The sequence below is a fragment of the Bactrocera tryoni genome, chromosome 1 (assembly GCF_016617805.1).
Source record: "Bactrocera tryoni isolate S06 chromosome 1, CSIRO_BtryS06_freeze2, whole genome shotgun sequence".
NCBI lineage: Eukaryota > Metazoa > Arthropoda > Insecta > Diptera > Tephritidae > Bactrocera > Bactrocera tryoni.
The window spans coordinates 73,096,923-73,124,916 of NC_052499.1; the positions used below are offsets into that span (position 1 = coordinate 73,096,923).

The window sequence follows — 27,994 nt, forward strand, 5'->3', positions numbered from 1 at the left end:
TCGCGCTTTACGTCCGATTTATGGTCTACATAATCGACCAAGTGAGCAAACAATTAATGCGATTGTGACCAAGTTTCGCACTCAGTTTACTTTATTGGACATTAAACCAACCCACGAATGCGTACAGTGCGTACAGAAGAGAATATTGCGTCTGTTTCTGAGAGTGTGGCTGAAGACCGTGAAATGTCGATTCGTCGCCGTTCGCAGCAATTGGGTTTGTGTTATTCGACCACATGGAAGATTTTACGCAAAGATCTTGGTGTAAACCCGTATAAAATACAGCTCGTGCAAGAACTGAAGCATGTGGTTTCAACAAGATGGCGCTACATGCCACACAGCTCGCGATTCTATGGCCATTTTGAGGGAAAACTTCGGAGAACAATTCATCTAAAGAAATGGACCCGTAAGTTGGCCACCAAGATCATGCGATTTAACGCCTTTAGGACTATTTTTTGTGGGGCTACGTCAAGTCTAAAGTCTACAGAAATAAGCCAGCAACTATTCCAGCTTTTGGAAGACAACATTTCCGAAAAGAAATTCGGGCTATTCCGGCCGAAATGCTCGAAAAGTTGCCCAAAAGTGGACTTTCAGAATGGACCACCTAGGAACGCAGCCGCGGTCAACATTTAAATGGAAATTATCTTCAAAAAGTAAATGTCATGAACCAATCTAACGTTTCAAATAAAGAACCGATGAGATTTTGCAAATTTTATGCGTTTTTTTTTAAAAAAAGTTATCAAGCTCTTAAAAAATCACCCGATATATACATATTTAGTGCATAACTACCTACTCGTATTTAATTAAATGGTTTTGCGGGTGAGTTTGTGTGTCTGTTTATGTTTGTGGTGACATTGTCAACTACCGCAATTGTTAGTGCTGCTAATATGCATTACACCTAGCCAGTTGAGAGAATATACGAGGGTAGATTATTGAGTAAGTGGACTAAGAAATTGGCTGTGGTTTGCTGAAAAGCTCAGTGGCTGGTTCTTATGCAATAAAATGTGAAAAAATATTGCCTACAATTAGGCATTGTGCTTGTTTGATAGCCAAGTCGCATACCTTTTACAATGATTTTTTCTCTTTGCAGTTCATTTTTGCCTCAGATTCTCATATACTTGTATCGAAAAAGTCGTGTTTTGTGAAAAAATTATACTCCAAAGTGGTTTAAAAAATTGAAGTTATTACCAACAATCTTATTCTTTCGATCATTATCTACATAGTTAACTGAAAAGTATGTGCCGAAGTCATTTGCCGGATCAGCTTAGAAATTTAGTAGCATATGCTAAAAATAAGTAAGTTGTATGCATAAGAAAAATCGATTTTATGGGTATAACTGCTTTCAGAGTTCTATATTGTTCGTTGCTTTTGAGGAAAATTCATTTTTGGCTTATGAAAAAAAATGTCTACATTCTCTTTCATTATTTAAAATAACTAATTATTATTATTTAAAATTTATTAAGATATTATTCAAAAGAAATATAATTAATTATTTAAAAGAGTGCAAAAAAAACAATTTTGCGAATAAATATAAAATTTTATGCCACCCTCGTACCTAAGTGTGTACATATTGAGAGTGACAGCCTTTTACTTTTGCCCACTAAAAATTTGCATTTCATTTGGAAATTCGTGCGAAACAATTTGCATTGCTATTTGGGTCAATTGGCCTTAGGTCCAATGGTGGAAGAACAATATGTTTTTTCTAATAGTTATTTTGGCTAGGCATTCGATTGTGGGGTTGTTTGTGGGAGCCTGGAACTATATTATATACTGCATATCAGCGGCACTTATTGATATTTCATTGTATTATAGCTTAAATTGCTTTTAGAGTGTAAAGTGAAATGAATGTGATTTTTCGATTTGTCCCGACTTAGTTCAGCTATGAGCTGTCCACTTTCAATGCTGCTTTAAGCTTTTTAATTAATGATAGTTTCATTATGCCGCAACTTCGATTGCAAATTTAAAAAAAAAAAATTAAAAAATAAAGTGGTGCCTACATTTAGGCGTATTGTAAAATACAAAAGCTAATATCTAGGACACACACCAACAAATTATATCAAAGTGACGCTCTACATAAATTCATAAATTTTTGGTGTTACAATTATACCAGAAGCCAATTCACTGACTTAATAACTTAATATAATACCTTTGACTATTCAACAAAGTAGGCCGATTTGTTATAAAATTTGCGGTAGTTAACATAAAAGTGAATGTTTTTCCAAAAATAGGCTTATAACTTTGTCTTTCAAAAGTGTCTGCTCAGGTAAATTTCAATAGCCTTTACATTTTCAGCAATTTATTATTAGCAAATACTTTTGTTTTTTCGTTATAAATTCAATTTCTGTGTTCATACGCCATATATCCATGTCAAAAGAGGCATCACTTGCACTTTCATCAGATTAATTTTAACAAACTTATTTATGCATTTTGCTTTTTTGTCGGCCATCTCACTTTAACAATTTTATTTGGAAATTCTATTATTTTGCTGTCACAGCAGCACAGAGTTGTTTAATTTAGTTAGAAACTACAAGTATCGTGCAACATGTGTTGTTGCTGCAGCTCGGTGCCACCAGTTGCCATGTTCCATGTGTATGTGTTTCTTTTGTGCAATGTGATGGATGCTTCGACCAGTTGCAAGCACACATTGTAATTTAAATGTTTTATTTTTGCTAACAAAATGTTATGAAGATTTTCATAGCATTCTTTGAGGATCACAAATAAGACCAAACCTGCAATTGACTTTGCATAAACATGCAATTAGTTACATATGCATTTATTGCTCAGTGATTACAACTACTTGTTATTTCGCAATCAATTATAAACGTTGTAAGACATATGAAGAGGCCTGTCAAAAATGCAAATTTTCAACAAATAAAATTAGTCATTCAAAGACAGCAAGTGGAGAGCATATATTGTCTTTTTGCGATGTTATTGTGGTGAAAAGCTCAATTTCATGGAACTTAATTGCTTCATTTTGTTATTCTTTTCTGTTCGTCGAATAGGCTATACGCAAGATATACTGCAGAATATATCTAGGCGCATGTTCGTATAATTTTTGTTATTTGTAGTGTTGTGTGCATAATTTCATAAATCGCTTTAAATGTCGCCATCATTTTTCAATGTCATTTCATGCCTTTGGTTTTGTTTATAGCAAAAATTAAAAATAAAACCAATTAAATAGTTAAATACTGAAGCATAAGTCATGTTTCAGGGCAATCTCACGGCCATTGTGTTCATGACAAGTCTATAATTCATAACAAGCGCGAAAACGTTTACAAATTGAGCCAGATCTTATCACTATTATTATTTGTTGAATATTTTATAAATAATATCATTGATACATGTATATGCACATATGTATATAGTATTTATCAGTACTTTTAAGTTAAAATGTTTCAAGCTGATGGCAACACTTCGGAAAATTTATTAAATTTTGAAAAATCCTTGCTATTAACATTTCATTTATTTTATACGCTTGTTTAAAAGAGTTTTCATCTGGCAACCCCTTTTTTTATTTTTCTTCTACATAAAAGCCTCTTATAATTTTTTTCTTTAATTGGACACCCATGGTATATTTTACAAATTGTTGCATTTGTATTTGTAAAGTATTGACAACTTTTAGAACACATTTTAAAAAATATATAAATCTTCAATTTGATGTCCATATTTTAGCGTCGCTTTGTTTAATAAAGTTTTATTTTTATTTTTTTTTATTTCTTACAGGTGGCAACCTTACTCAACAATATTTCCATATTAACGCTCTTAACTTGTATAAGTGTATAAATTTCATTTATGTTATAAAATATTTTTTTTTTAATTTTGAAATTCAGGTGGCAGCACTGCTCAGTAATATTTTTAACAGCAAGCTTAATTTTTAACTTTCATAACCCTAGCAAGTTTATTTATGTTATAAAATATTTTTCTCAAAATTTTGACACAGGTGGCAACCTAGTCCAACAATATTCGCAACATCAAGCTTTTCACCTCTTTTAACTTTTATAACTGTCACCAGTTCATTTATGTTCAAAACTACTTTTTTTGTTAATTTTGAAATAGGTGGCAACCCTGCTCAAAGATATTTTTAACAGCAAGCTTTTTAAGCATTTTTAACTTTTATAACTGTGAAAAGTCTACATGTGTTATAAAATATTTTTCTTAAAATTTTTAAACAGGTGGTAACTCTGATTGACGATATTTTTAACTGCAACCTTTCTCTGACGCTGTACAGTTGATTATTTAAATTCTTAAATCTTGAACCAGGAATATTAAGTTTGTCGCGAAAATCGAAACAGCCAGAAGGGCACGTCGGAGATCCTATGAAATATATATATATGTACATATGTACATATGTATGTGTAATGAGCTGAGTCGATTTAGCCATGCCTGTCTGTATGTCTGTCCGTTTGCCTCTGTGTCTGCCTATACAACAATTAGTCTCTCAGTTTTTGAGATATCGATTTTAAATCTTGTATTCATCCTTTTCTTCCCAAGAAGCTGCGCATTTGCTGGAATCGCCGATATCGTACAACAATAACATATATTTGCCTACAACCTAAACGATCAAAATCACGTTCTTGTTTGCGGCCTTTTTATTCATCAAGGTTACGAGTATTCTAGCCTAGGTGTAGCAGAAGTTAATTTTTCCCTTGTTTTTAGTTTTATTTAAAAAGTGGCAACCCGCTTGCTACTTGTTTTAGGCCGTATATACGTAAACCGAATTTTAATTATCTTTTTCTTCTTTTATAATAAATTTTTCGGTTTCCAGGTCAAAAACTGCTATTATGTGCTTTAAATAATTTGCTTTATTCATCGGCTTTAAATACAAAACATACAGACATAATGCTTTAAAATGTTTCGTGTCATTAAGCAAAGTGTATTGCAGCTAATTTGGTCTATTGGGTGCAATTGCCCCAGAAACAAATCACAATCTACACACCTACGCATACATATGTATATGTCCTATATATGTTAACTGTCTTATGTCATTAACTGCTTACATAAATACATATAAAGTTGAATGTGTGTGTCAATGTGTAATTATGTACTACGAGTTTTAACGTTATCATACATAAATACTTAACCATAAATAACAGTATTTTGCATAAATAAACGACACTTATGTGTATATGTACATACATATGTATATATGTATACAAATATAAACACTAGCATATGCGCATACCTGATTGTATACATATTAACTTAGCTATTAGTAATCACTTAAAGCCTAAACACATACATATACCTATAAATTATGTATTAAGAGAGAATCACTTTAACATATATGAACCGAAAAAAGAACCAACTTTGTATAAATGTTTATACAAATGTATGTATTTCCAGTAAATGGTTGCAATTTATGCCGCATTTTAATTATCATAATGATTGTTTTGAAATTTTGCGCAAAGCTTCTATTTAAATCAAATGATACTAACAATATACAAAACGTTATTAAAGGACTTATGTGCGACTATACAAAAGTATGCAAGTGTGTGCCTTTATGTAAACTAAGTAAACGAGTAAATGTGTTATTCAGAGCGATATAGTCAATCGAAAAGCCCGTTAGTCGTTAAGTTGCTCTTATATGTATACTCACGTTTATTTATTTAGTAAAGCACAGAGTATTTGCTTGCTAATAAAGAACTTATGTGCTTATACATGAGTAGGTATATATAAGTATGTACATTAGGGTGTACATTGTTTCCCAATTTTATTATAACTTGAATAGGGTACCACCAATTTTGTAAAAGCCCCCATAAAGTTTATATATAACTGATCAGCATGAAGAGCTTAGTCGATTAACCATATGTTACAAGAACTAGTCTCAGTTTTAGAGATATCGATCTGAAATCGCAAACACACTTCATTTTCTTCCCAAGAAGCTGCTTATTTGTCAATCGCCCCTATCGGACATTAAAGCCTATAGTTTTACATACAAACTGAACGCTCGGAATCAAGTTTTTGAGTGAAAAAATCTTGTATTTGAAGAGATATGTTCACGAAATTTAACATTTATTATTTTCCAATCTGATCAGTGACCACCATAGCTTGTAGCCGTCGTACAAACTTAACAGTCGGAATCAAGACATTAAGAAAAACTTATGTATTTCACGAGATAATTGCATAAAATTTAACAAGGGATATTAGCTAAGGCAATGGCGTAATTTTCGAAGAAATTATTCTAATCAGAAATTAATATTTAAGAAATTGATGCAATTTCCGAAGAAATTATTTTGATCGGACCACCATAGCATATAAGTAGCTGACATACAAACTGTACGATCAAAATTAAGTTTCTACAAGGATTTTTTTCTATTTCTAAAGCTTATTATTTCTTCAATGCAAGCAAAGTTAACATTTTTTCTGTTATAATTTGCAGACACTCTTTAAAGTTTCAGTTTTATTCTAAAAAAATTCTGCTGCTTACCCTTTTATATATAACATAAATTTCTTTAGTATTGTGCATTAAACAAGTAAATCTTCAACTTTTAAAAAATCATATTCTAATACAAAAATCTTTGTTCTAAAAAATGGTCTGCAAATTTTTTCAAAAAAACAACTCTTCAAAAGTTATACGCAGCTGAAGTTATGCATCAAATGTATTGAGCGTTCACATAAGTGCCTCATAAATTTTATGTTACTCATACGACATGGTGTACCATATGAACGCTCAATATATTTGATGTACAAGCTCAACGCGTAAAACTTTTTAATTATTGTTTTAAAAGGTAATTACAATCAGATATTTTTGTGGAGCGCTTAATTTTATATTATTAAATTACTTTCACAAAATTGGAGGTTTACTTCCTTCATGAATAATATCAGAAAACCATATGTTCTACACACAGGAAAAGAAACAAATTTTTTCACGTTTTAAACTGAAAATGAAGCAATTTATGCTTAATATTTTTAAAGGCAACAAGAAAAAACGTTAACTTCGGCTGCACCGAAGCTAATATGCCTTTCGCAGGTGCATTTCTTTTACTAGTAACTATGTGTTCAGTTTGTATGGAAGCTGTATGCTATAGTAATCCGTTCTGAACAATTTTTTCGGAGATTACATTGTTGCCTTAGAAAATAATCTATACCAAATTTGGTGAAGATACATTGTCAAATGTGAAAGTTTTCCATACAAGAACTTGATTCCGATCGTTCAGTTTATATGGCAGCTATATGTTATAGTGGTCCCATATCGGCGGTTCCGACAAATGAGCAGCTTCTTGAAGAGAAAATGACGTTTGCACAATTTCAAAACGATATCTTAAAAACTGAGGGACTTGTTCGTATGTATACAGACGGGCGGACGTACAGACAGACAGACGGATATGGTTAAATCGACTCAGCTCAACATACTGATCATTTATATATATACTTCATAGGGTCTCCGATGCTTCTTTCTGTGTGTTACAAACATCGTGACAAACTTAATATATCCTGTTCAGGGTATACGGGTAAAAACTAAAATTTCAGGGCACATCAGCGGAAAAACGGACACCCTAATGTATATATGTAAATATATACATTTCAAACTGCTTGTGAATCATTGCTGTCAATTATTGTCCGAAGACATTTGCGGTTAATGTAAAATTATCAGGCAATCACGCGAGATTACCGCTTTATTAATCAATGTAAAGTTATGTTTAAGTACATACTTGTATGTATGTGAGCGTAAACCGCAAACTAATGCTGGTGTGTAAAATTTAATTTGCGAAATAGCCAATTGCCAACGATACATCTTCAGCGCCAGAGTAGGAGGTGATGATTATGAAATTTTAGGATGTGTGTGTGTAAGTAAGTAATCACATAAATATGCAAGTAGTATTAAGTGCAATGAGTATATTAAGTGTAATGAGTATATACTTTCTTATTCTCATACTTAATTATTTATTTGCTTAAATCTCTGCTTACCGAAATATTATCTTAGTTAAATAAGTACTTACTTTATTGCAAACTTATTGATTCTTTTATTGAATAACGGCAAAGTACTACATAAGTATACAATTAAGTAAGCTGTTTTATTATGTGGAGCTAAGGAAGCAAGTATACTCAGAGTAAATAAGTCGGTTGTGTTGTAAATCATTAAATAATTAAGTAAATAATTACGTAATTAAAAAAAGTAATTAATTAAATATTAATTAATGAATATTTATTAATTAATGAATAATTAAGTAATTAATTAAATAACAAAAATTAAATAGGATAAAATAATAATTAATAATTAAGTAATTAATTAAGGAATAATTAAGTAAGCATGAAAGTAATTAGTTGACTTAACAAGAAAAGAGAATAAATAATTAAGTAGTTGATTAAGTAATTAGCTAAGTAATTAAGTTAAGCAAGTAAGCAAGAAAATGAATATTTATGTAATTAAGTACACAAAACGAGTAGCTAAAAAAGTAACCACATAAATAAGTATACACACCAATTTGGGTATATACCAACAATCGTTAGAATATTCGCATTCGTAGCCTTGATTTCTGCAATCCGCGCATCATCTTGGTCTTAAATAATTAGCTCTCGACAGCGTCACTTAGTCACTTGACTTGCGCCAATCGCCTTAAGCGCTCTCTCAACCACCACCGCTTGTGCTACTTGCATGCACACCACCCTAACCATTTGGTTTAATTGAGCGCTGGCGTTCCACAAGTCGGCTCCGTGGCAGTCATCATGGCTGTACTTTATAATGACCGCTGCGGCCGAAGTGTTTGAAGGCACTTGAAGTACGTCAAAGGTGCGTTACTACGGCGGAAGCGTGGCACGTACTTGTGCTTACCTCTTTAGATGAAAATCCCATTCAATTGACCTTGAGATTGTGCTATATGCGCGACTTTATCGCGTAATTTGGCGTGGTATAATGTGACCGCCGATTAAACTCATTGGTTTTACAAGTAGCGCCAACAATGTAGCTGTTACGAGAGGTCGCTGGGTGTTAATAGGTTTCAGGAGTGTTTTGAACTTTAAGTAACTCAACCATGTAACCTACACCGTCCGCAATAGCAGGGTAGTTTAAAAGAGGCTATATCGAAAGAAAGTTCGAGGTCTGCAGAATGAAACATTTTCTTATTAACCGTCTCCACCTTCACACAGGGCATACTACTGTGATCAAATTGAAAGGAGAATGCTGGCCATTTCATCTCCTTCAAAGTAATCCCCTCCCGCTGCAATGCACTTATGCTAACGAATTTTTCAGTCATCATAGCACTTGGAAAAATTCTCCGTCGTGATGGCCATCAGAGCATTCTTTGATTTATATTGATACTTATATCCTCAAATGAGTCAAAACCACCTTAATAGCAGCCAATTTTACTTGAAAAACACTACAGTGATCTAGTAGACTAAGGTTAAGATTCATGGAGAGCTCTTTGCAGCTTCGGACCTCACTATAATCAAATTAACCTCAGAACAGGGTATGAAAAAGTGGTTTGATTCATATTTGCCTGTCAACCCGGCGCTGGTCTTTTGGAATGGAATCTATCAATTATCAGAAAGATTAAAAATGCTTATAGCTTTTGATGGAAAATACTTTGAATAATGATATTGTGCATGTTGTGGGCCCATAATTCTGGCTTTGTTTACATATAGCTTCTCGCAAGCGACGCATTACACTGAAGTAGTATATTTCGTTGACAGTTTGGCCGGTCAGAGGGAGTTCAAAGTGTACCGCAACTCATAATCGAAAAAAACTGTCAAGATAACATTGATTTTTGACCCGCTTTGAAGCGTTTTTTTTCGGCTTCGACTCAATTTTGGCTCGATATTCGGTCGATTGATTGTGTGTTTCCGAGTCGTAAGCATAGGTCCAAGACTCATCGGCAGTAATAATACATTTCATAATATCCTGGTAATTGGAAAGCATTGTATCACAGGCGCTCGACCCACGCTGTTTGTTTAAAAGATTGAATAATTTTGGAACCAATCGTTTTCATCTTTCTTAGGCTCAAGTGATCTTTCAAAGTGGTTTTCACTGATTCTTTCGATATTTCAACCAATAAGATCTAAGTATGTCTCTTAATCGTCGATTCTCAAGAATCAATTCCTTAATTTTATTGATCATCAGTTGATATTGATGATCGTCCTGGTCATGGTTCTTCGTCAAATCGTCATTTGTACCAATCAAAAACAGTTTCTTACTACATTCAATAATCACCCAAGGCCTTTTCTAACATTCTGACCGTTTCGGCAACAGAAATTTAATTCCGCACACAATATTTAGTGGAACTTATTTGTTGAATAATATCACTCATCGCCGAATGCATTTTATGTACTTTAGAAGGACAAGCGTCAACTAAACACTAATAATTATAATTATTTTGATGTGACGTTTGGCACAGATATCTCTGACAGTCAAATCAACCCAGAAAAAAATATGTCGACTAATGGGTTTTCGCTCAAAATTTAAATTGTAAAAAGTTTTACTATTTTTTGTCCACTTGTAAAGTAAGTAAATAAAAATATTAGGTTAGTGAGTAAGTAAAGTAAGTCTATAACTGGTTGCGTAAAAGCCTTTTACAGTTCTCTTTTCTTCTTCCAAAATTCATCTACGTAAATTTTTTTAACAGACAGTACCATCAATTTGCCGAAAGAAACTACTCTTAACAGTTTAAGCAATTCGTCTATGCCAACAAGTGGGATTACACATTCCAGTTTACAAATATAGACACACTAAAACACACACATATACATACATATGTATGAACAGACAACCGGAGTATGCTTTGGCAGCACTAATTGATGTTTTTCCAATTTGTATACACTTCTAATATCTGCACTTACAGAACTCGCAAAAGGATTGAGAATGCATTGAAATTTTCAGAAACACATACCCATTGGTACACAGACGTGCACACACATGCAAGTGAATAATAGTTTTCGTCTTTAATATTTTCAGTTGAAAACAAATAAACGAAAAATGAATTCTTAAGTGATTTGCATTTGCAAAGCAATTAGTTTGTCTACATAATCTGAGCAGACAAGCTACAAAATATTAAAAATATGTATGTTCATGTGCATGTGTGTGGCCATAAACCGACATACCTGCATACATTAGAAGGGAACTCGTATGAGTGCTTTCCATTTTGGTGTTTGTGTTTGTGCAAGTGTGAATGTGCTGAGATTTTGCAGCAGTCATTGCAGTCTCCAAATGCTTATGTGTGTGTGTGTGTATATGCGTTTATGTGGTGCCAGTGGCAAACAATCACATGCTCACACATAGGCAAACACGTTCACTTTTCATCATATTCCCTACGGTCACTCCGCTCAGCACTGCGCTCATTGATTGGTTTGCGCATGTATTAGTGGCATGCAGCCACAATATCTTTGCAACCGTAACCTAACTGTTTGATGAGTCCCTCATACAATATCACTTCATTTGCTGCTGCTAATCCTACTCGGCACTTTGCACGTTGCGTTTGTTGGCTTTGAAAATATGAATATGCGAAAATATTAAACTTTTCCAATTTCACACAAACGGCAGAAGTTCTACACTCCCCTCTACTCTCTTTGTCGCAACGGTTCATTGGTTCATTGCTGCCAATAGAGCTTTTCGAACTTGATAATACTTGCAGAAAGCCTCACAAACACTCACACGTGCATGCATATATATATAATATGCGTGTATGTGTGTGTGTGCTCGGCAGACGTTTCGTCTTTCCCTTTTGTTTTGTGTTTGGTCAAGCAAATTAGTTTTCAACATCGAGTTTTTGGATTATGCAAACAGTTTTAAGTGTTCATGGTTACTTTGCCGCAAAGCTTTTTGGTTTCTAAGTTTTATGAAATTTTGAATAAATTTTCATTTAATCGGTAATGGTATGCAGTTGTTGTAAGATTGTTATTAATAGCGGCGTGTTTGAAAAGTTTTTAGAAAGTCGAAGATTGTATGCATTTATATGAAATTCTGATTACTTAGGGTGTATTTGTTTTGTTGTTGTGATGCTTAATAGTAAGTTTTTGACTTTTCGTATTCCAGTTATGAAACTGCAAGCCTTATTAACTTAATTTACTGGTCGAAAACTGGAGCATTAACTGAACCTTGCGTTGTCATGTGTAGAAGTTGACGCAAGTGAGGAGAGTTCTTTGAGCGCCGTTCACTTGGGAGTGGCCAGAAACTATACTTTTACATATGGCTTAAGCAGCTCACAACTTCCGGTCTTAGAGCGAGTATCTTCTGGGTAGGCAAAAAACATCCGTTTGAAAGCGAGCTAAAGTGAAAAGGCGAAACATCCCTCCGCAGGGTTGTGCGCTGTGTTTGGGACCCCTATTTGAAAAAACACACCCAATGAAGAGATCAAAACAAAAAGAGAGAAGAGATGAGAGACCCTCCTTTTGAAGAGAGACCCCTCCTTTGACAACGACTACTGAACACGTTTTAAGGATGACGCTTTAAGAGCATGCACCTGGAATGTCTGGTACGTTAATTGAGAAGTTGCCACTGCTCAGCTGGTTGATGTTCTTGTAAGAGTAAGGGCTGACATTACCGGCGTCCAAGAAGTGCTATGGACGGAACAAGGACTGAGATGTGTAGTCATATAAAGGAGTGCAAATTCGGTTTGGGATTCGTGATGGGAGAGAGACTCCGTCGCCGAGTACGACCATTCACCTCGGTGGATGAACTTCTAGCCACAGATCGCATCAAATCGAAGTTCTTCAACATATCTCTGATTTGCGCCCATGCTCCGACGAAAGAGAAGGACAATGCGAGTTAATATGTTTTCTATGAACGCTTGGAGAGCTGCCCCTTTCACGATGTCAAAATCGTGCTTGGCGACTTTAACGCCTTGGTAGCAAAGAATATATTTTTGTCACAATGGTCGGTAAATTCAGCCTCCACGATGAACCATCCCCAAATGCATTGAAGCTGATCGACTTCGCCGGAACCCGAAATATGTTTATCTGTCTTACTAGATTTCAGCATAAGAAAATTCATCAACCAACTAGATCGATTATGTTGTGATAGACGGAAGACACGTCTACAGTGTTTTAGACGTGCTTACGGTCCGAGGTCCTAGCATTGACTCGGATCACTATCTTGTTGCAGTGAAGATATGCAGCAGCCTCTGTGTGGCAAGAAAGCGCACGTCAACAAGCACCAGGAAGGTTCCACGCTTAGAAGCTGAAATCACAACAGACAGCCCAGATTTTTTACTCGACTTGCACTCCTCAGAGCTCAGAGAACATTCATCAGCAACTCGGTACAAGGGAACTATGGGACGTCATTCCAAGCTCCTTACGTGCAAACGAAACCATTGCTTTTTGGACAAGGCAAAAGAACAACTGGTACGATGAGGAGTGCCGTGTCGCAGTGGGGAGAAAACAGACTACCTACCTCGCAATGTTGCAATCGACCACAATACGGGTTGAAATGGAAATCAGCGTCATTCCACATTATAAAATAATAAGAAGAAAGTACCTGGATGTTTTGGTCTCACCTTCTTCTATTCAACTTTGACAACTTGTGTGCGACAATGCATGAATGGCTATTGGACAAAGTTCAAGTAGTCCAATAGATCTCTTGCCTTTTACTTTAGGCCGGATGTATCTCGTACTTGAATAGGACCACCGCCTGCCAAGTGTACACCAGTGCTCGAGAGAAAAATGACAACGGACATCCAGCTTGTTCCGCAACCGCTGGGCGAAGGAAAAGGGGCCCTCTTGTTAGCTCCTTTCTACTTTGAATTGATCTGTCTTTTAGTTTTATCTTCTTAGGGTTGTTCCGTAGCTTAGGGTATAACGGTTACTGGAATAACACTAGTGACGGACAATGTCAAGCATTCTGTTCAAGAAGAAGTCTGAGATTTTCCAGTGAGAATATATGTATGTAAATGTATCTAACTCCAAATAGTCAAAGTTTGCAGTTCGATTCTTTTGATGACAGTTTCTTTTCCAACATTCCCTAATTGAACATTATTTTCATTGATTTCCTTCAAATAAATCAATTTGAAGGCTAATTGCTAAGTCGCCAAAGCATTACTCTTTAAAGCTATTGAATAGTGTAGCATACTTAACCTGAATCCTATTATTTCATCCAGTCATGTGTGGAAAAAACCGTTCAGTCTCAGTCTCATTGGTCTAACCGTATACTGCCATACCGGTCCAACGCCCAGGGGACTTGACCTCAATAAAGTTGTACTTCACGCGCGTTAGAAATGGAAGTGTTTGTCGTAGCTATTTACCAGACATATCCTGTACATATCCTGCATGGCGTGCAATTAGCTGAGCTGTGGTTTTTCCACTAAATCCCACAGAATAAATACCTTCAACTCTGTTTTTGTTTTTATTTTTTTGCTCAAGTGTCGCTGTGGCTAGGGAATACAACGCATATAATAGACATTTGTGTCTATTGTCCCAACTAATTAACCGCAGCATTTTTCCATTAATCAAATCATTTACTCTCTCCCAAACTTTTTCGCCATGCATTGACCTTTTGTGCGTCGTGCTTTGCTGCTCACCAGCTGAGCTTTATACACGCTTATACACATATAAGGTCAGTTGGTGGTTTTGTTCGCTCACTTATTCTGCCAAATCTGTTATTTCGGTCTATGGCGAATGTTTTTAAGTGGCGTATAACAGTAATGATCCATTTCCATTTTGTGCTGTTCCAGTTGATATGCGTTTGTTGTTGTTTTATTTTTTGCACGATATTGTTTTTGTGCGATTTTATTTTCACTTCCTGTTGCGCATTGCCGTCGTGTACTGATATCTGCTTTACCCTTGGTGGAAATGTCGGCCTTTTACTTGGATAATGTTAAACTGGTATAGGTTTTGTTTGTGAGGCTAATTATGTTGAATTCTATAATCAGCATTTGAACCTAAGAAAGTCTCGATATCTCATTCAAAATTTTCAGAGTATGTTCTTTTACATTTTTTAGAGTATAAGTATGGGTGAGGTAAGGAGACCTAACCTCAAAGACTTTTACTAGAGCCAACTAACACATCTGTGTAAACTGAGGTTGAGCAACACCAAAAGCTTTGTGGCTCTAGGATCGGGAAGACCTCTCCGAGTCGTTCGACAGCAAGCGAGGTTTCAGGCAAAGCGACTCCCTGTCGTGCGACTTCTTCAATCTGCTGTTGGAGAAAATAATTCGAGCTGCAGATCTGAGTAGAGAATAATATTGATATAATTGGTTCAACAACCGCGGCGTTAGTTCTGCTTTCTCCAGACTGGATAAAAAAAGAAACACATGGGCCTGGTAGTGAACGAGGGTAAAAAATCTCCTGTCATCAAACAAACAGTCGTTTCACTCGCGACATTGCTCGTGAACAAACTAACTGGACGAAGATCGATAGAACCTTATATGCGATATTGAGGAGACTCATCCCACGGCAGTTGGCGCAGGTTGTGGGGTCTCCCGTTTTGTCGATTTGGCAGGGCACAGTAAAATTCCTATCGTCAGACAAGCTTTTGTCCGACTATATTCCACAAAGAAGCTCTTTATCAGTTCTTCGCCGCACTGTTTGAATAGCTTTGCCGGCAATCCATCGGCTCCCGCGATATTGTTCCTCAGACGGGTAATTGCTATTCGATCTTCTTGATGCTCGAGCAATGGAACGTCCTCTACATCGATTGAAGAGTCGGGCTTACTATCTCCTGGTGTAATGCTTTCACTGGCATTCACAAAGCTGAAGAAGTGTTCCCGCCATAATTTCAGCATGCTCTGGGCATCGATTACTAGAGCACCTCCGGGAATTCCACAAAGGTATGGTCTGGTGAAATTTTCTGTTAGTCCCCGCATCTTTGCGTAGAATTTTCGAGCTTTACCGCTGTGGCCGCCTTACTTGTAGTCGTGCAATTCGGCCTCTCTCTGTTTTGTCTGTGCTCTCAGAGAGCAGGAAGCGGGTGTGTATCTTCGCTGCAACAAAATAATGGTCCGAGTCTATGCTAGGACCTCAGAGCGTATACACATCCAAAGGACTGGATACGTGTCTTTCGTCTATCACAATATGATCGATCCGGTTTGGTGGCTTTTCGATACGGAGACAGCCAGGTAGCTTGATGAATTCTCCTCTACTGGAATCTAGTACTACCCATACCCATATTTCGAATCCTTTACGTCCTTTTATTGGTTTCGAAAGATCTTGAGAATTTTTTCCAATAAAAATGGGTTAAAACAACTTTTGAAAAATATATATAGTTTCGAGCCAAAAGCTGTCAAACACTTTTATGAATACTAGAGATTTATGAGAGCTTTTTTGGAAGATGTGAAGTTTTTTTGTTATTTGTTTCATTGCTTAATTAACAACGGTACATCTAATTGTTTTAGTTCGACCAAGGTGATTTCCCTACAGGGTGAGCACATAAATCCACATCAGTTTTTGGCTAAACCAAATAAATTCAGTCGAAACCAAAACAATGACAGCTGCACCGCCGAAAACCAGCAGACCAAACAGACCAGAAACATTAACAATAGCAACAACAGCAATACCCCATAGAAAAACTGATGGCTAAAAGCACTTTCCCTCAGCAATCTATCGATTTTTCACGTTCCTTTTATATACTCGTACTCGCTTGCTGCGCATATTTTCCTACCGCTTGCTGTTGTCGCTGTTGTTGCTATTGTTTGTGCGTCCATTATTGGGTGCTCAGTTCTAATTTAGCGAACACTTATTTCGGGCTCATTGCCGGTCATTAGCATTAACCGTGGGCTGGAGGAGAGCAGCGTTGCATGAATAAGTATGAGCTGGCACTAACATACGTGAATATATACATGTACATATGTATATAAGCGGCAGTATATGGAGTGCCCGGCTTGTGGCAAGTGCTGATTGCTCTATGACTTGTGGCGCCTGAAAAATTTCTACCAGCCCATACGTATTCATATTTGCCGCTCAAGTTGCGGGGAAATGTGTTTGATTTCGTAAGGTTGGCTTCACTCAACTGGTCAATATAAGTAGTTGGGCGGAGCGCACACACACACACACATGTGCAGACTTGCTTGGGTAAATATTTAATGGATTTTTGTGATTTTTTTGTTCGATAAAATGTGTATAAATTCCTTGTGTGGCACAAAAATATTTTGCTGGAAAAATATGAATTTGCACAAATGCTTTCAGAAGGTGGGCGTACGGCAAATTGAGTACTCCCCAGGTCATGCACTTAACGTGCCAAGTTTAAATATATGTTTGTTGGTGGTAATAGAAGAATAAGTTATAGTCTTTTTGTATAAGACGTTGCGCACAACTGGCGGTGGTTCTATTTTAGAAAATGTCAATATTTTTGGTGACGCTTTTAGGGCTGGCAGGCTGCACCAGCTTAGCACATGCCGCCAATTGGCTAATTAAATAGCTATGAAAAGATATTTTAATGAATTAATTTTGGTATATTTTGTCAATATATTTTCATTTTAGAAAACTATTTATAAGAATTATAGAAGTAAATAAATATACTCATAAATTAAAGTAAGAAATAGTAAAAAAGAAAAAAAAAGTATTTTAGGCTTTCTGTAATGAATATTCTATGCTGCTAATAAAAACTTTTTGCACATGATACAATGAAATTACTTCACACTTATTTTAAATAATTATATTTGAGTTATGTCCTTCATTATAAAAACCTTGGATTCACTATAAAATATAGATTTAAATGATCAGCGTGATGAGCTGAGTTCATTTAGCCATGTCCGTCTGTCCATCAGTTTCTCTGTACATAAGCGAACTAGTCCCTCAGTTTCGGAGCTATCTGAAATGTTGCACTCGTGTTCTTCTCCCCAAAAAACTGCGCAGTTTTCGGAATAGCAGATATCGGACTACTATGGCATACACTTCCCATCACAATTGAACGATTAAAACCAAATTCTTGTATTATGGGGTAGGGTTTTATGCTGCGAGACTGAGAACAAAAACTGATCTAATTTCTCGAAAGTTTCACTGTTTATCAAAATATTACCACTTAAGATTTATACTCTTTTGCATGCCCCTGAACCAGCTGTCGGAGCAGTTTGCCCATTTTGATTGAGGTATCTCCAAAACATGCGAAAAACGTTGACTTCTTAGCTTATTTTTTTTATCTACGGAAACAAAAAGAAGTCATTCGGTGCCAATTTCGCGGAATGGTGCCGATTTGACAGTCTTTCCCCGGTTAGAAATCCGGGTCCGTTGTCCGTTCCTGTTACGTAGACCCGACTGTCTTGGGAACGGTTCTTGGAATGATCTACATCCTCAGTTGAATTCACCATACCAATAATAACTGGTCCTTGTTGCAGTTTCAACGCCAAAAATTGAATTAAGTTCATCGATGCACTGTTTTTGAGTTAATATATTTACATATTTAATTGCATTTTTTGGTCGAGATGAATATTTTAAGTTACTGTAAACAGCACAAATACTGCTCGTACAGCAAAATGTTTTGAGAGAGATTGAAATCAAGAATGTTAAACTTTGCGAGGTTGTGAGTTGCCAGATTGCAACACTAAGGTTGCCATATTCCGAAATATCAAAGACAGCAATATTCGGTGTACATACATCGCTCTAGTTCAGTTAAAATATTGTTCTCATATTTATATGAAAATATCACCTGTGAGCGATTTCGTAAAACTCGGTTTCTTAGTGCTTAACATGCTCTCTTTGCTTTTATGCCACTATCAGATATTTTGATGAATTGGAGCAGAACGCATTATATCAAAAAGTATGTCTGAAAATTACTTCATTTGCTCTAGGCTATTCCTACCCCTCTTCTGATAGGCTCTGCCGATAGAACATGGGTCTTTTTCATTGTTAAGATTAACTAGCCGTCATTTTTCTTTTAATTTCTTCTTAAAATAAGTTATACTGTTGATTCTAATATCGGTGTGAGATTGAGAAGAGCATGTATACTTTTATCAACTCCAATAGATTAACAATTTGGCGTCACTTTAATGAGAACTTAATCATTCAAAGTTTTGATATGCTCTTTTCCATCGCGCGATCACAAGAAACCATATAAACCATAAAACCAACCATTACTTCATGTGTGGAAAAATACACAGTCAATTTCTGTTTGTTGACTTTATTTTATTTCACTTTTGTTATCAAATTGCGCTTAGGTGCATTTTTGAACTTTTCCAACTTTGACATAGCGCTGCCATATGAGCACCTGCTTTAACAGCGCTGCTACAAAGCGTTTAAACTTTTGCTTTGAGTTAAAAATCCATTAAATTTTTACGCTTCAACTTTTTAATCCCAACCACTTTACGGCGCAACGCTAACACTGCCGCAGTCATTACGTTTGAAGCAGAAATAATTAAAGTCTAAATTGCCAAAGAGTTGACTCTAGCCAAAAGAGCGCAAAAAAGCCAAACGCTGACACGGGCAATAGATACCCGGCGCACATGGCACTGCTGTCGTAAAGTGATAGGAGTGCACACAGAGTGCATACTCGTATAAGAGAGAGAGAGAGGGAGGCAATGCATGTGTGTGGGCATGTGCTAAATGCCTTGACTAATTGTGTGAAATCAGCTCGGCATAAAACGTCAACATTTTCAAAAAGTTCACTTTTTGTTTTTGTTGTTTTTTTTATTTTTTGCAAAAAAGAGTATGGAACTGTAATAAAGTTACTCCTTTTACTTTTGACTTCAAAGTAAAAACTTTTACCGGCACATATGTGCGAAAGAGCGACGGAGCAGGGTGTTTTTGATCTCCATTGCTAATACCGTTATGCTGATAGCATTGGTCTGACAGCAATTTTCTAAAGAGATAGGAAAGTGAAGATTGCATTTGCGGCCGCTGCATGTTGTTGTAAGTAAATGTTTGCAATTAGTCTGCAGCAAAGCACTTGTTAATGGATGGCAAATCAAAGTGGTCACAGAGGTAATAATGTACAGAGAGCGCGTACACTGATCGGCGTTGGTTGCTTATACGACACGTTGGCACAACACTAGTGTATGTGTGTACATTTTGACATGCAGAGAATTATTCAGGAACACCGGTTTGATTTTTTTGTGCATAAAAGTTTTTAAAAATGAAATGAGATAAATAGCTCTGTTTCGTTTCTCAAAATTCTACATAAGTTCTACACAAGTAATTTATGAGCAGGGTTACCCAAGCTTTGATTAAAGAATTTCCATTAAAAATAAAATTGTAATTTTTTATCGTGATTTTGGGTTTTAAAATTAAAACTCACATTTTTAAGATGCTTGGGATTTAACAAAAATAATAAAATTTATTATTAATTAAAAAAATAATTATTTTAATTCAAAACAAAAAAATATTAAAAATTATTTTTAATTAGATAAATAAATTTTTAATTAAAAAAATTTATAAAAAATTGTTTTTAAGTACAGAAAATAAAAATAAAATTAAAAAGTGGTTTTAATTTAAAAATAAATAAATTAATAAAAAAATATTTTTTAATTAAACAAATAATATTAAAAAATTGTTTTTAAGTAAAAAAATAAAAATAAATTATAAAAAATAAATTATAAATAGTAATTTTTAATTAAAAAATAAGTCAAGTAATAACAAGTTTTTTTTAAATAAGAAATAAAAAATATATTAATTTTTTTTTTAATTTGAATGAAATAAGAAAACGAGAAAAAAAGTTAATTTTAAAACAATTTTTATTTTAGGTTTTTAATTATAAGCTTGGGATTAAAACATTAATTTATATTTTTCAATTCGGTAGTTGGGTTTAAAAATGCATTTCTATGGTCTCACACATTTAATTTCTTGGTCAACACCAATATCGCAAATTCACATTTTCACTGACTTTATGATTGTTCTGTTAGATGGCAACCTTCATTTTGCATTTGTCGTTGAAACTTTTCAGAGTTGTTGAAATTTTATACTAACAACCAAATTTTGTGATGAAGATTTTCCTCAATTGTTTTTTAATATTTATTTAGCAGAAATATTTTTAGACTAAATTTTTTAGAAAATTATAGAATTTTTTATATTTATACCTGGCAACCCTGTTTGAAATTGAGGATATTTTCAGGTATAGCAATCCTCCTCTAGCATTAAATGTGCGTAAGCTATACTTAGAAACTTCTGTTATCTTCAAATACGGCTTAAATCTGTGTAGACATGGCACCCCTGTTGAAAATCAATTATTATATAAATTTAAACAGACTGTGCCATTTAAAAAAAAGAACAAAGCAAAATTTAAACTAAATTGTACTAAAATATTTAGCAGTTCCTTTTCCTTAAATAGCAGTTTAGTTTTTTCTTTATAGTTGGCAATCTTTTTAAAAATATAGTAAAGTTTGAAAAATTTAATTTTAAATTAATTTATTTTTTAATTAATATTTTCTTATGTTTGGCAACCCTTATAAAAATATTGTACAGGTTTAGATTTCCGAGCATCTGCATTTTTTGAATGATGTCGCGATTTCCAATTTTTAGAATTTGCAAAAATTTGTGATTCTTAGATAAGTGGCTACTTAAAAATAAAAATTATATACAAAATTTAAAAAAAATATATTTCAAAATAATTCTGCACTTAAAATTATGTTTGCAACTTCGATATTAATTCTCAGTTACACAAAATTTTTATGCACAAAAAAATGCTAAAGTTCCAAGCGTAAACAGCAGTAATCATTACTTTGCGAACTGCACGATTATACAGTTAATGTTTTTCTTTTAAGCACGAGGCACTCAATAACCGGGCTTCTGAAGCTTCGGTCTCACCAACAGCAGCATTAAAGCAAAAATACAAATATATACACATATACATATGCATAAGTGTGTGTAAATATGCCGAAAATTTGCCGAGCACACACAGCGCTTATTATAACATAAATTACTTGCCACTTAAAGTGTTGCAATAACTAAAATAAAGTAATATTTATTTAGTGTATATGCATGAGTTAACATATACACAGTTACATATATGTGTATGTGTATAAGTGTGTGTTTGTGGATATCTAGTATATGAATATGTTGACATATACACATGAGCAGGAACACAAACAGAAACTTTCAATGAAATCTCTTGATAGAAACAGGAGTGATGCACACAAAAAATAAGCACGCACACATACACATACTACATCCATATACACTAATGTGTATGTGGACAAAAACAAAAACAAACAATAACATGCGAAACAAAAAGTTCGGAGAATAATGGCACAAGGAGTAGCGGCTGCCAGTAGCGGAGCACTCAAGGCGCCCGGCCAGAAGAGCAACATTGAGTGGTGAAAGGCGAGGAGAGGTGTAAGCCTCGACTCTGGAGTTATAGCAGATGTGAGCTGGGAAAATTCGCACGAGACGTTGCTTCCCAGCCCGTGCCGCAATGCCACGCCATGGCTCGCTTGCAGTGCAAGTTTTGCGCTCGCCAGCGTTGCTGCTGCAGCTGCTGTTGGTGGTGCTGGTGCTACTCGCTCGGTGGCTTGCGGAAATTTTTCAAGTATAATTCATCCTTGTGCACATAATTAAATGCCATCAAAAACTTATGCGAGCGCTTTTGTTTTGCTTTGTTTTGTTTGTGGCACAGCTACTTTTTTCACTTGCACACACACAAATGGATGTATTGCTCTTCTTGTTGTTGTTGTTTCTGTTGTTTGATGCTTTTGTTTTATGGGTAATATTAAGTTAGTGTTTGACTGCTGCTGTTGGTGTTATTTTGATTTTCTGCTTAATTTGAATTGTTTGCAGTTTCACTTAAAAAGCTAGAAAAGGCAGAAAACAACAATAAAAAGGCACATACACACACACACACACAGTCAAAGCAAGTGAGGAAATTGTAAATGCCAAGCATTTCGGCGCTGAAGTGCAGTTGCAATGGACTGGTGCGGCAAAGTTTTGCTGTCAACACATGTCTGCAATGAGCTTCACAACACACACACGCACGTACGTATTATTGGAAGCATACTTTTAGGTGCATGCATGTGTATTCGTGGTGTGCTAGTAAAATGCCGTTCAGAATGTCTGTTAGAATGCACTCAACAGCGGTGAAGCTCAGCACGAATGAACTTACTGTTGAAAACTTGTTTGAAGGAGGGTTGCCACCTGTGTAGTTTAAAATGTGCATGCGATATATGTAAATGATAATATGAAAAAGTTACACCAATAAGTGTCTTAAATCAAAGTTACAATATTTAAGACGCTTGCTGCTGAAAATAAATTTTTAAACAGAGTTGCCAGCTGTTTAACAATTGATTTTATTTATTTTTTTTTGAAATTATAATTTTATCAATTTGGTGGGGAAGCTTAATCAGTTTTAGGCACATTTCAGTCGAAAATAAATTTGAGAGTTGCCACATGTTTTCAATTTTTTGATAGTATAATTTAAATAGCGTTGCATTGACATCATTTTTAGACATATTTCCGTTGAAAATACATTTAAGTGTTGCCACCTGTTATGAATTTTTGAGTATTATAATTTCAATGGTGTTGCATTATGAAAGAAATATAAGAATATTTTTAGGCAACTAAAACAGTTCAATATATACTTTCTTTAAAAATATATTTGAGCGCTGCCACCTGTTTTGAAATTTTTGATTTAATATATGCAATAGTAGTATATGCTGATATACATACATAATCAGCAGTTCACCTATCAACTTTCAGTCATTACAAATTTTACAATTTTTTAAAATCAAATAAATAAAAAAAAATATTTTCGAGGTGTAAAAAAATTTGATTGTGAAAAATCACTAGCAGGTTAAATATTTATTTTTCGTTCAAAAATATTTTTTTTGTGTTCAAAAAAGTTTTAACATTAAATTTCTTTTTCAAAAAAATATTTTTATTTAGATTTTTTCCAAAAAAGCTTTTTCTTTATTTTATTAATCGAACCAATCAAAGAAAGTGACCAGCTGAGCCTTTTTATTATTTTCATTTCAATGAAAGTAATTAAATTTTTCCTACTGGATACTTAAGATTACATTACACCCACCGTTGTTGTTATTGTTCGAGGCAACTTGGAAACAATAGCATACCGGATATGTCTCCGGAAGAAATTTTATATTTATGTAATTTACTGCGATAAAGTTATTGAGGTGACTCTTTACAAGTTGGAAAAAGAGTTATTGTACTCCAATGAGAAACAGATACAAATGTGTGCGCATTTAAAACTATATATGAAGAAATCTTTAAAGTGATAGTTAGAAAAAAGAATATTTGTTTTGACGTAAAAGACTTGATAACAATTACTTTACAGGTTTTTCCATTCAATTTCCTTCGTTAATAACTAATGTTGCCTTTTTTATATTGAAAATAACTCCTTCTTCTTTTTTCGCTTTTCAGGTATGTTATGTGAAGGCTTCTAAACTGGGTCAAAAAGAGACAGGTATTAGTGTTTATATAAAATCTGATTTATATTTCGGATACAATTTCCAAAACTCACTTTACAAAAAGAAATATTTGCAGTTATAGCTCTCGTTATAACATTTATGAGCTCGCTTTCGACCTCTTTTGGAATGATATCACCTAGTTCTAAGTTGAATGTCACGTAATTATAATATGTAGGACATATATATTTTTTAGACAAGATAACTTCATATATTTATTTATGATATAAAGCATACCGAGTTTTGCTCATCTATTTTTCAGCCCGCAGACTTTTCAATAGACCTATTAGACATAATCAAAATCAAATCTTTTCGAAAAATACACATATACACATATACACAGTACCCTGTGTTCCTGCGCAGCCATTGTCGCCCCAATATGGCATATACACGCTTTTTGTCTATTTTCCGGGCGGTGTAGAAGTAACCATTTTCTTCTTCGACATCAGTACAAGACGAGTGGAGTACGTGGTCCAGAATGGTTATAATCCGGGTTGATGTGTTAAACACAGATTGTACATCTGTCTAAAATACTAAGGACCTACCTTATTTACCCGATTAAGTGTGATATTTTAAGATTTGAAGGCTGCTGACCAGACAAACATGTAGAAGATGAAGATGTACCAGTAGAATGAACCGAAAAATAACCTCACTGTAGATTAGCACATCCTTTTTATCTATTTAAAAACTTTTGATCTACCGCTTTGAACATAACTTTGGCAGTTTTACATTCCGATATATGAATCCATCAAATTTTATCCTCCTCGCTATGTTTTTCGGGCAGATCGTCCTAAAGACAATGCACATGTTTGCCGATGTGCGTCACGTTATCAGATGACAGCCATACACCTCTCTTAGCAATCCCGTCTAATATCTCATTGTCATCGATGCCATTTTGATACTTGTTCTTGGTGAGACCCTCCACTGCTGCCTTACTTCCCAAAACACTTCTAGCCGATATGCGAACGGAGCTTCTGCGTTGATTGCTGCTTGGTTGGCTGCTGATGCATTAGAGGCAGTAGCAAAAACCTCTGCTTGATATATATTGTTGTGGTGCGGAAGCTTTAAAGACTGCTTTATGCCTAACTTGGACTGTGTTAAATAAAAAAGATTGCTCTCTTTTAGCAGAGATGGTTATGCTCCAAAGAAGACATGAGTTTGTCTTAACCCATTTGTTGCTACTGTAATTTTAGAACAACAAACCTTAAAATGACACATCAGCAAATATGTAATGGTACCGTTATATTTTCTTTATGCGGTGCGAAAGACTACTGTTATATTCCTCATCAGTCAAGCTACAAGAAAAAATTCGAAATAAATATTTTTTTAACTTTACCAAGTATTAAAAATGCCCTAAATAATTATTAGAATCAGACAGAAAAATTTTTCAGTAATACTCAACCCTCCTAGTACAAGAAGTATGTAGTGTTTTTGTAAGCGCGTTGGCAGATCCGATAGGGAATTTGCATGTTCTCGCGCCGAATCGCTTTATTTCGACGAAATAATTTATGAAAAAGAAAATCATAAACATAATTTGACACTTTTATTACCTTTTTGATAAACACTGAGCTCATTTTCGAAGAAATTTTTATGAGTTTATTTTTTATTAATTACAAGCTATCTCATTTGCTTCAATAAGCGCTCTACAGCGACAACTGTTTTCAGGTAGTAATGCAACCGCGTGTTCATATTTATATGCCTGTGTGTGTGTTTGATGTGCCCTTGCAATGTGCTATAAATATTTACATCACTTTAATTCAGGAAATAAAATGAAAATGAAAAAATTTTATGCGCAAACTTAATGCGTCATAAAACACGAAACCCGCTTTCCAACGCCAGCGCTCGTTATATTGGTTTCTCTAATGGCCTGAGTGACTAACTAACAAAGGCTAGACTGGAATGTCAAGAAAATTTAATGCCAATGCTATCGGCTAAGCGAAGCTCGCAGGTGGGGTGTGCTGGTGGTCAAATGAGGGAAAAAAGCCAAGGTATGTGGAACGTCAGAATTAATCAACTGCTCTTTAGCCATTCCGCTTTTAATTTATACACGCCAAGCACACACAGCTAGTAAACTACGCAGCACACACACATGCAAAATAAATGTCGGAGAGCGGTATAAACTTAGCTGGCTATTTAGTAGTCCTGCCTGCTGCAGGCTGGTGAGGTAAATAATTTTCGAAATTCTCATTTATCTGCACAATAAAAACCGTTTCTTTTAGCCACCCTCATGGCGGAGGCGCCTCACAAATCTTAACTCCCGTGTCAACAGGCAATTATGCTGAAAGCTTCGTGCATATAAGCTGCAGCGCTGCTGACGCTGGCCCGCGCGCAAAGCATTTCGCTGAGCCGTTATGATATTTGCGGTAACCGTGTGTGTGCGTTGCTGTTGTTGTGTGGTGGAAAAACTAGCCGCCACTTGCTTGATTGCCATTATATAGACACACACACATACCTATTTTAGTTTTGCCTTTTGCTGCGCGGCTTAATGTAGCGGCGCTAAACACATACAAACAAACTCTGCTTGGCGCTTAATATTATGCAACAATTCTAAAGAAATTAAGTAAATCAAAAGGCGGCAAATGCTTTGTGACATTTCTCTTGAAAATGAGGGTGAAGCGTGGGTTCCTTTAAAGGCTTGCCGAGGAGCTTAGCCGCCAGTTCGCGCTAACCTTTCGCATTACCACAGACATTTCTGAGAGTTTAGCCTTTGTTGACCATGAAAAGACTAAAAGCGTAGACCAATTAAAGGGTGAAATGTAGAAAACAGTTGCCCCCGGCGGTTAAGCAGAAAATGATTGCTTATGGCTTATACTAAGTAGTCATACATTTTTCTTCTTAGTATTCTTATTATTGGGGTTGAAATACAACAGTTTGAAAAATTAATTATATGGAATTGCTCATTAAGTATTATAGTCATTTATATATATCATAAGAATTGTTGTTCCAAAGGCTAGATCTGAACAAGCTTTTCTTAATTGCACCTTTATTACCTTTTCTTAAATATTAGTTAGCGTTAGAAATTTCATTTGGTATTCACATTTCTGCATCTTCGTATTTTTCCTACTTTCAGGAGCCGTTCGATATTTCCTTTAGAAAACTAAATTTAAGTGTATACGTCCAGATTCAGTCGTTGCAGCAGCTGCAGACCATGCTCTGGGGAATGGTTACCGTCGCTTTGGGGACCGATGGAATACCTCCAGTTTTGCTCTTTTCCACAGGTTTGGAAGCGTTCTGACCGCTTCCTTTACCGTAAGCATCCTGTTCCATCAAATGGTGGCATAGGTGCGTACTGTTCGGCTTTCATTTTTGATAAGAAGGCATCTAGTACCTTCATTTCCACTATTTCCCTCTGCTTCTGCGACATTTGTCCCAGCGGGTTACTGCGGTCTATGAACGCAACTGTGAAATGCTGGTATGCTCCTCAATGTGATTAGCATGCGTTGGATCTGAGGCATTACACCAATTTCGAGTCGTGAAGTGTGCCTGGCCGATCTTTGCTTCCTCTTTAGCCCAAGCCAACCATTTCACATCCCCTTCCTTCAGGCTGGATTTGCCCTCGAGACAGTTGCATATTCCGACCGCCGCCTTGTACCTCGCTTTTGCGTTCAACTTCTCCATGCTGGACGTCTTCCGGGGCCCTCTCGCTTTCCTTTTGCGCGGTAATGCTTACGCACTTTCTTGGTCCGAGTCTTCATGGACTGTAAAACTGGTTTGGCAGTGGTACTACAATATCGCAATCTGCTTCCAATGCAGTGGGGGTGTGGCCGTTGCCGACACAGTTCCTATTATCGCAGTGC

General features: G+C 35.4%; 1 protein-coding gene across 4 annotated transcripts in view; it reads left to right on the forward strand.

Moving 5' to 3' along the window:
- Positions 1–27,994, forward strand: part of LOC120782175 (protein CEPU-1) — a 499,499-nt gene that overhangs the window by 111,483 nt on the left and 360,022 nt on the right. The window lies entirely within an intron of this gene.